This window comes from Camellia sinensis, chromosome 6 (genome assembly GCF_055761805.1).
Source record: "Camellia sinensis isolate YWXY chromosome 6, ASM5576180v1, whole genome shotgun sequence".
NCBI classification, from domain to species: domain Eukaryota; kingdom Viridiplantae; phylum Streptophyta; class Magnoliopsida; order Ericales; family Theaceae; genus Camellia; species Camellia sinensis.
Genome location: NC_138966.1, coordinates 50,881,336 through 50,890,575, shown reverse-complemented (window position 1 = coordinate 50,890,575; position 9,240 = coordinate 50,881,336). Strand labels below are relative to the sequence as shown.

The 9,240-nt window shown below is 38.4% G+C and overlaps 1 long non-coding RNA gene across 1 annotated transcript; it reads left to right on the top strand.

Annotated features, from left to right (window-relative positions):
* Positions 1-5,224: 5,224 nt before the first annotated feature.
* LOC145792276 (uncharacterized) lies at positions 5,225-7,579 on the top strand. Its single transcript, XR_014331666.1, has 2 exons — positions 5,225-5,361; positions 7,247-7,579. It is a non-coding gene; the product is annotated as an uncharacterized LOC145792276 (long non-coding RNA).
* Positions 7,580-9,240: the final 1,661 nt, after the last annotated feature.

The following is a 9,240-nucleotide window of genomic DNA, read 5'->3' as shown; positions in this document are numbered from 1 at the left end:
TGCGCAGCCTACACTTGTGATTAGAGTGTTAGAGGCACAGAGAGGTGACCTTGAGGTAGAATCCCTCCGAGAGAAGATCTCCAGTGGGAAGGTTGAGAACGGTTTGCGGTGTATCCCGACCTGAGTGTGAGATACCGAGACCGTTTGTTTGTACCGGAGTCTTGCCAAGAGGAAGTACTCCGAGAGTTTCATCATTCGCGCCTTGCGGTGCATCCGGGAGGTACTAAGATGTATCAGGATTTGGGTCGCCAGTTTTGGTGGCGGGGTATGAAGAGAGATGTGGCTGTTTTCATATCAAAGTGCCTTACTTGCCAGCAAGTGAAGGCCGAGCATCAGAGGCCAGCGGGTTTGTTACAACCCTTGCCTATTGCCGAGTGGAAGTGGGAGCATGTCACTATGGACTTCGTTGTAGGTCTTCCGAGGACTCAGCGGGGTAGTGATGCTATTTGGGTGGTTGTAGACCGGTTGACTAAGTCGGCGCACTTTATTCCTATGCGCGTGAGAGATTCGGTAGATCATCTTGCTGACTTGTATGTTCGGGACGTAGTGAGATTGCACGGGGTCCCAGTGACGATCGTCTTAGATAGAGATCCTCGTTTTACTGCTAGGTTGTGGCAGAGTTTGCAGAGTGCCTTGGGCACTAAGTTGACCTTTAGTACGGCCTATCATCCTCAGACTGACGGGCAGTCCGAGCGTACTATTCAGATCCTCGAGGATATGCATCGGGGTTGTGTCCTGGACTTTAGTGGGACGTGGGAGAGGCACTTGCCATTGGTAGAGTTTGCCTACAACAACAGTTTTCAGTCTAGTATCGGTATGGCACCGTTTGAGGCCTTGTATGGCCGACCGTGTAGGTCTCCAGTTTGTTGGGCCGAGGTGGGTGATGCACCTTTGTTGGGTCCGGAGTTGGTTAGGGAGACGACGGAGAAAGTTGAGCTTATCCGTAGGAGGCTTGTTACAGCCCAGAGTCGACAAAGGAGTTATGCCGACCGTAGGAGGAGGCCTTTGGCGTTTGAGGTAGGTGATCATGTCTTTCTGAAGATATCACCTAGGCGAGGCCTGATGAGGTTTGGGAAGAGTGGGAAGTTATCCCCTCGGTTTATTGGTCCTTTTGAGATCCTTGAGAGGATAGGTGAGGTTGCTTATCGATTAGCCTTACCACCGCAGTTGTCCGGAGTACATGACGTGTTTCATGTGAGTATGCTTCGGAAGTATGAGCCAGATCCATCACATGTGCTGGATTGGACTGATTTAGAGGTAGATGAGGATGCCTCGTATGAGGAGAGGCCGGTTCGGGTCTTGGATAGGCGGGATCAGGTCCTGCGTGGCAAGACCATTCCTTTGGTGAAAGTCTTGTGGAAACATCACGGAGTGGAGGAAGCCACTTGGGAACGTGAGTTGGGAGTCCGTGAGAAATATCCGGACTTGTTTGTTGATATGTGATCTTGTATTTAAATTTTGCATTTTGTTGAACTTAAGAGCTTTTATATATGTCTTAAGTTGTGAAACATTGAAAATGTTTTGATTATTGGAAGTATGTTTTGGAACTTGCCTCATATGGAAGTTGAATGTGACACTATATGTGTTGAATATATTGTTGAAATTGGAAAGATAGTGCATAATGTTGATGCATGTTGAAAATACATATGTTGTTTACATATTGTGATATGTCTCTTGTTAAAGGGATGGGATGACTGGTAATGAGTCGAATTGTTGATTGTTCAAATGTAAACATTGTTTAAAATGGAGGAAAACCTGTTTTTGAAAACTTGTGCTTAATTTCGGGGGCGAAATTCTTTAAGGGGGGGAGGTTATAGCGATCCCGGGTTTACCCTTGTTGTACAGTGATCTGGACATGTGTCCGTGGATGTTGGTAGTTAGTTATTATCGTGTTTACATTCCCTTTTCTTCATATTTGAGTTATAGGATGTGTTGGGCAAGTTTGTTACAGGTTAGTTGTGTTCGGGAGCCTAGTGTTGCTGCCCAGAATTTTTGACCATCGCTCGAGCGAGGAGTTGGTCGCTCGAGCGAGAGTGGGGTTCGTGTTTGGTGGGTCGAGCCAGAGTGGCTCGCTCGAGCGAGCGGTTGCACCTGGTTCTGGACCTAAGAGCTGTCTTTCTTGGCTCGAGCGAGCTTCCTTCGCTCGAGCGGTCTGGGTTTTTCTTCGCTCGATCGAGAACTTCTTGGCTCGAGCGAGAATTTTCTGTGTCTGGTCGCTCGAGCGACCAAGCCTTCGCTCGAGCGAGCGTGTTTTATATCAGCGGACAGTAGCGTTTTAAACATCACTTTTTCACTTTCTTTTTGATCCAAAACCCTTAATCCGAGCCTCTCTCTCTCTCCACTTGCACTCTCTCTAAGATTTGATCTCCCTAGGGTGTGAATCTAGCCTAGGGCCTTTGTTAAAAAGATAGAGGGTGTTGAGAGCTTCGATTTAATCTGAAAAAGTTTGGATTTGGAGCAAGTTAATCTTCGAGTCTTCATCTCCTTTTTGGCTAAAACTTCAAGGTAGGGATATCCTACTCCTCTCTATGGGTTTTGTCTTTAAATTTTGGCATTTTGAGATGTTGGAGTTGGTTTGGTAATTTTGTGAAAGTTTGGGGCTTTTGTGCAATTTTACAAAAGTTGGGGTTTTATTCATAATAAACCTGGATACATGTTTGGCATAGAGAAATTGAATGAATGTTAAATCATTGATGAAAATGGGACCTAAGGGTTGAAATGTTAATTATGGGAATTGACCTAATTACATTGTTTAATTAATTGGGATAATTAATTGAGAAAAATGAGGAAATGTAATGTTGATTGAATATCCATTGTGCATTTATTTTCTGTTTATAAATAACTGCTTTGGGCTATCGGTGGAGGATAGTCGTGATTGTTGTAGACAATGCATGATGATTAGGAAAACTGAAACTAATCAATGAAATGTGTCATGGAACTTGACGGTTGATAGAATACATTAACTGTATGTATTGGGTGATTGTATATAGAACCATTGTGTTTGTATACGTTATGTATAGAGGAGGAGATAGGGGATGTACTCCGCGGTTTAGGGGAAGATAGGGGATGTACCTCTAAACCGGATAGTGTTGGGAGAAGATAGGGGATGAACTCCGTAGATACAGCTCATATGCTTGTCTAAAGAAGTGAAGATAGAGCTTATATGCTTATCTTTGTGATGTGTGGATATAGCTTTTATGCTTATCTGTGGATATTGTTTTTATACATATCTGTTGAAATGATGATAGAGCTAGCATGCTTATCTGTTGAAAAAGGGAAAATGAAAGGTAACTTGGACTCGTAAGTTGTATGACATAAATGTGTGATTTATGTGAATGTATCAGTGTTGGCCATCTATCAATTGCTAATATTTTAGTCATTGTTCATGGTTGGTTTAGTGTATTTCTACTGGGCTGTGGCTCACCCTATATGGGAATATCATTTTCAGGTGCAGGAAGCATGCCACCTCCAAGGACATAGCTTGGGAGGCTAGAGGCGGACATGTTTTGTCGTTTTACTTTTGATGTATTACATGTAACTTCAAGCCAAGGGCTTAATGTGTAAACGAGTTAGTACTCTTTTGTTGTAACCAAGTGTTAACTTGGAAAGCTGTAAGCCCGTAGGGCATTTTGTTTTGATGTTAACATGTAATACTTATGTAATGAGACTCTAATGAATAAAAGAATGTGGCTAGTTCATATGTCAATGCATGTCTTATTTGATGGGTTTAATGTTATTATTTTGAGGGCGTGACATATGTGTTGCAATAACAATGTTCCATTATTTTTGACTTGTTAATGCAAAATCACTTGTGCTTCTACCAGTACCTCTTGCTTAAGCAAAATCACTTATGCTTCTACTAGTACCTTAACACAATCCAACTCTCCTACTTATTACATTATTACACAATGTACCATTCTTTTGCCCCAATTCATGTACCAACATGATTCATGAATAAGTTGGTTAGCAAATTCTTTCTTCACAGATTTTCTCTATTAAAATAATTTGGTCACAGATTGAAATATGAATAATTTGGTCAACAAAATGTTTAACATTAAAATAATTTGTTCAGCAAATTCTTTCTTCACTGATTGAACTATGAAAGTGGTGGATCATATATCATGAAAAGATTATAGGGAGTCTTGGTCACAGCTCCCTCATTTAAACTAGTATAATGACACCATTTTAAGGTTTTCGCACTGTTAACATATTTGCAGCTTTCACATTACATTAGTTAAGTTACTGATTTGGTTTGTATTGATTGTAGGATAAATTTGAGATTGGAGATAATTACAAGGAGAATTCACTATCCCATCAAGTTGTGGAAAAAAAGTATTATGTGTTATATAAAGATTGGAAGTGCAGAATGAAAAAGAAATGGGAGAAGCCTGTGGATGCGAAAATTGATCCCTATGCTCATCCATACAAAGGTGTACAATCCGATGATTGGAAGTATTTGATAGACCATGTATGGTTAGATCCTCAAAACAAGGTATGTTACGATTTAGTTATTACTTAGTACTCTTACCATTGTTTAACTATATATGTAACAAACCCTTATAATCTGGATTACGTAGCGTTGCTACAACGCCGGCAAACTAAATAGGAGCAAGCCACCGTACAATCACTCTAGTGGGTCGCGATCTTTTCCGACGGCGATGAGCATTGCGGTGAGATGTGTGTCATTGATTTTATTAACTTTATCCACACTTATTTAATATGTTAGTGTTGATATCGGTGTTTGGCATATCACAGGTGAAGGAAAACGGTGGCTTGTTGTCAGATATTTGCAATTTCTACAAGGACACTCATCAGAACAAGAAGACAAAAGAATGGATTGATCCTATATGCTATGATTTACATGTAAGTATTCCAATCATTTGGACACTTATAGTAATTACTGTGTTTGATTTATATTAACAATAGTTATATGTCACAATTACAGGAGCAAATGACAATGGTGCGGGATGAGTCTATTGAGTTTGGAGCGCTGATGACACAAGAGGATATATCAAGAGTGGTGCTGGGGAAGAAGAAGGGATACTTGAGAGGTTTTGGGGTCGGACCAAAGCCCTCGTCCTGTGATGCTAGGTTGAATGCGGCATCACAAGCACGTGAGGAGCACTTGAAAAGGCTTACATCCGAGTTGGAGATATTGCGTGCGGAGCAGCAGAGTGACCGTGAGGAGCAGAAAAAAAAAAAAAAGAAAAAGGAAGAGGTGCAACAAATAAAAGAGGCAGAGAATGCAAGACAAACGTGAGGAGATGCAGATGCAGATTTTTGGACTTCAGAGCGTGTTGGTGCAAGTTTTAGAAAAGCTCAATCCACCAAAGTCCCCACCATAGCTACTCATGGTAATGGGTAAGTGTGTTAACCAAATTGCATTATATTTATGTTCAAAGTCAAGGCAAATAAATGTGTTACGAGAATATTAGAGAACAAATTGTGAGGCAAAAAGGGAAAAATAGCCCATTCGAGGCCAAACATTGGAAACAGCACCGAAACAACCTCGATATCATAATAGGCACCTTGGCCTACATTAAAAAAAATGTGTGAGAGGAAACGACGCATTAATCGGACGCATGGTTAAAGAGTTAGACAAAAAAAATGTGAGGAAAAAGGCAAAAATGGGCCATTTGGGGGCAATATAAACTAAAAAACCCCCAAACATCTTAAATATCATCATAGTCACCTTTGACTAGATTAAATAAACTTGTGAGAGCAAGCGGTGTGTCGATAGGACGCATGGTTAGAAATGTAGACAACAAAGTGTGAGGAAAAAGGCGAAACGGGCCATTTGGGGGCAACATAAACAAAAAAAAAAACCCAAACATCTTAGAGATCATCGCAGTCACCTCCGACTAGATTAAAGAAACTTGTGAGAGCAAGCAGTGTGTCAATAAGACGCACGGTTAGAAATGTAGACCAACTAATGTGATACAAAAGGCGAAAATGGGCCATTTGGGAGCAACATCAACAAAAAAAACCCCAAACATCCCGGACATCATCACGGTCACCTCCGCCTAGATTATAGAAACTTGTGAGAGCAAGCGGTGTGTCAATAGGACACACGGTTAGAAATGTAGGCCAAAAAATGTGATAAAAAAAGGCGAAAACGAGCCATTTGGGGGCAACATGAACAAAAAAACCCCCAAACATCCCGGAGATCATCACGGTCACCTCCGACTAGATTAAAGAAATTTGTGAGACCAAGCGGTATGTTGATACGACTAGGGTTATGGATATATATTTGATATTAATGCATGCATGCATGCTTAGCTTAGCTTGTTAAGAGATGATCAACAAAATACTTTACATGCTGGATCAGAGTGATGTGCATCTTTGATATCCCAATAATTCTGATAAGGGTTTCCTTTTTCAGCTAAGAAAGTGGAGTTCACAGTACTTCAACATTGGTCTTTCTGTTTCTTATGGCACAGTCACTACATTTATTGATCATTTTATTACAGGTCAACACTAGATCAAAGACAAACTTTGCATAACGGCCCAAATTAAAGATCTTAGGTGTTATATGTTGATCTAAGGCTATTATTCAGATTGTATTTGTGTTCAAGTAGCAAGGAAGGATATATCCCAAAAAGATTGAGACACCCTTTACAAATCCCATTGAAATTGCCCCAATAGCACAAAGCAGCAATTACAATTTTATAACAGCACAAGAGGTAAAAACACATTAACCACAAGACCCATCAGCAGCTTAGCATCAAAACCTTCACAACCCTTGACTCCCAAAAACAGTTTGCCTTACCTCAACGCAAAATAAGTAGCATGAAAAATATGAGTAGAAGGTAAATGTTTTAATTTTTTGTCTGGTGTTTGTTGGTAATATGCTTCTGATAGAGAGATGGGTTTGTTGTTTTGCTAGAGCTTGTGTTGATAATCCCAACCTCGTATCTTCCACTCCGCTCTCACACTTACCCTCCTACAAATAAAAGTTCAACCAAAGAATATAGACTATTCAAAAGTAGAAAGACTATTTTAACTTAGTTTCCATTGTTGAAGCATAGGTCAATATTGGCATATTGTGGAACAATAGTTAGAATTGATATATACATATGAATGATGTTTTATTTACAAAATGGTATTGATAGTCATTTAATTTGTTAATGTTTCCTTTACTTTCCATGTAGAATTTTCACTTTTTGTCCAATTTTACAATAAAGTGATGTGCAAATATTTTCAACCAAAAGTTACTTGACATTATTTCTCATTTTCTTTGGTATAGATGGATGATCTCGTGCACAAAGCTAAATTGTATAGGACTAATTGGCACTATAAGCATTTTTGAAAGGAATATATATTTTTGGATAGATGTGTATGGAAAAGATTTGGGAGGACTAGTAGTTATATTTTTGGAAAGACTAGTAGTTATATTTTTTGGATGAAAGTGTATGGAAAATATTTGGGTAGACTACTAGTATGTATATTTTTTGATAGCTGCGCATGGATAACAATTTAAAACATAATAACAACTAATTGTTATGTTTTAAATTGTTATGCTAGATGGATGTGACTTGGATAATTATATAGATTACAAGTGGATTTTTAATTGGAAGAATATTGAGTTTGAAATTACTTGTGGATGAAAATTTATAATAGTTGATGACTTTCATTAAACAGGTTTAGGCTTGGATGATTTATATTTTGTCGATTGTTCATGATTCAGTTGATTTGAATGATGCTTGCAAATTACATATTATATTGAATGGATTGTATGAATTATTATGAATTACAGGTTTATATTGTTGGATGTTGGCGACCAAATGTTGATCTTGTTTTTTCTTTTTTGGCGACTAATTGATTAGTTGGCAAAGATAACTAATACGTTTGTCGACTAAATAATTAGTCATTAAAATCATTAATTTTGGCAACCAAAAAGGAATTCGTCACTAATAGGTCAATTGCCGACTAAAGTTTTAGTTGCGCAAACATTCTTTTTTCGCAACTAACATGTTTGGTGGTGGAATGTGACAATTGCCGACCAAACTTTTTGGTCGTGGAGTGTGCCATTTGCCGACCAAACTTGTTGGTCATGGAATCTATTACTGACCAAACTTTTTGGTCGTGGAATGTGACAATTTGCGACCAAATTTTTTGGTCGTGGAAACAGGCCACAATTGCTTACCAAACTATTTGGTCGTTGAATGTGCGAATTGGCGACTAACATATTTGGTCTGGAAAATATGACTTTCGGCGACTAAAATGTTTTAGCTACTAAATGGATTAGTCGCAGTAATTACATATTTAGCGACCAAAAATTTAGTCGGCAAATATAACTTTTTCGTGACTAAAAAACCTTTTAGTCGCTAATTACTTTTTGCGACCCTCAATTGGCGACCAAAGTGGCGACCAAAAAAATTAGTCGCGGATAACTTTTGCCAACTAGAAATGGACTTCTGCTGACTAAATTTTTAGTCAGCAAAAGTGCGAATTCCTGTAGTGATAATCAACAATGTCATTGATCACATGCCCAAATCATCCTCTATTTCTTTTGTTTCTGTATCTTTCTCTGTTTTCTGGGAATTTATTAGCTCTTTGTTTGTTTGTTTGTTTGTTTGTTTGTTTTTTTTTTTTTACATTTTAATTTTTTAAAAAAACCAATAAAATTTTATTGGTTTTTAAGTTACAAAATTTCTTTGTTGTCTATAAATTGGGTGACACTTATGTCTCTCTTGATTATTTTTAAGAGAGAGAGAGAGAGAGAGAGAGAGAGAGAGTGCGACACTGCAGAGACTTCTTGATTTATTATTCTCTCCCCAAGTTTGGTTGACTAGTGCCGAGGTTTAGTCGATTTTGAGAGAATCAAATCAATTAGGTCTAGAGACAGAGAAAATTAAGGTTGACCAATCTTATAGAAAATACAGATTAACAATTTCTTTAATGACAGGTCCCACTGTCTAATTGTATATGGCTAAGATTATTTCCTCTGATTAGTTAGTTCTGTGTCCTTGGAGAGCTTTCTTGTTAATGGTTATCAATACATTTGTCAGTGTGTTTATACACTTTACATATCAAATGGAGTGAATGAAAGTTGGATCTCATGATGTTTACTAAGACTTTGACAGTTAAAGGTCTCTTTCATGACATTTATAGAATTAGTTTCATAGCAATGTGTGTGTCCTAATCTTCATGGTTAAAGATTAATTTACTTGGTTTATTGGTATATATATTTTAAGGTTTGTTTTATAACATTTTCCATTGGTTTTTGTTCACTATTTG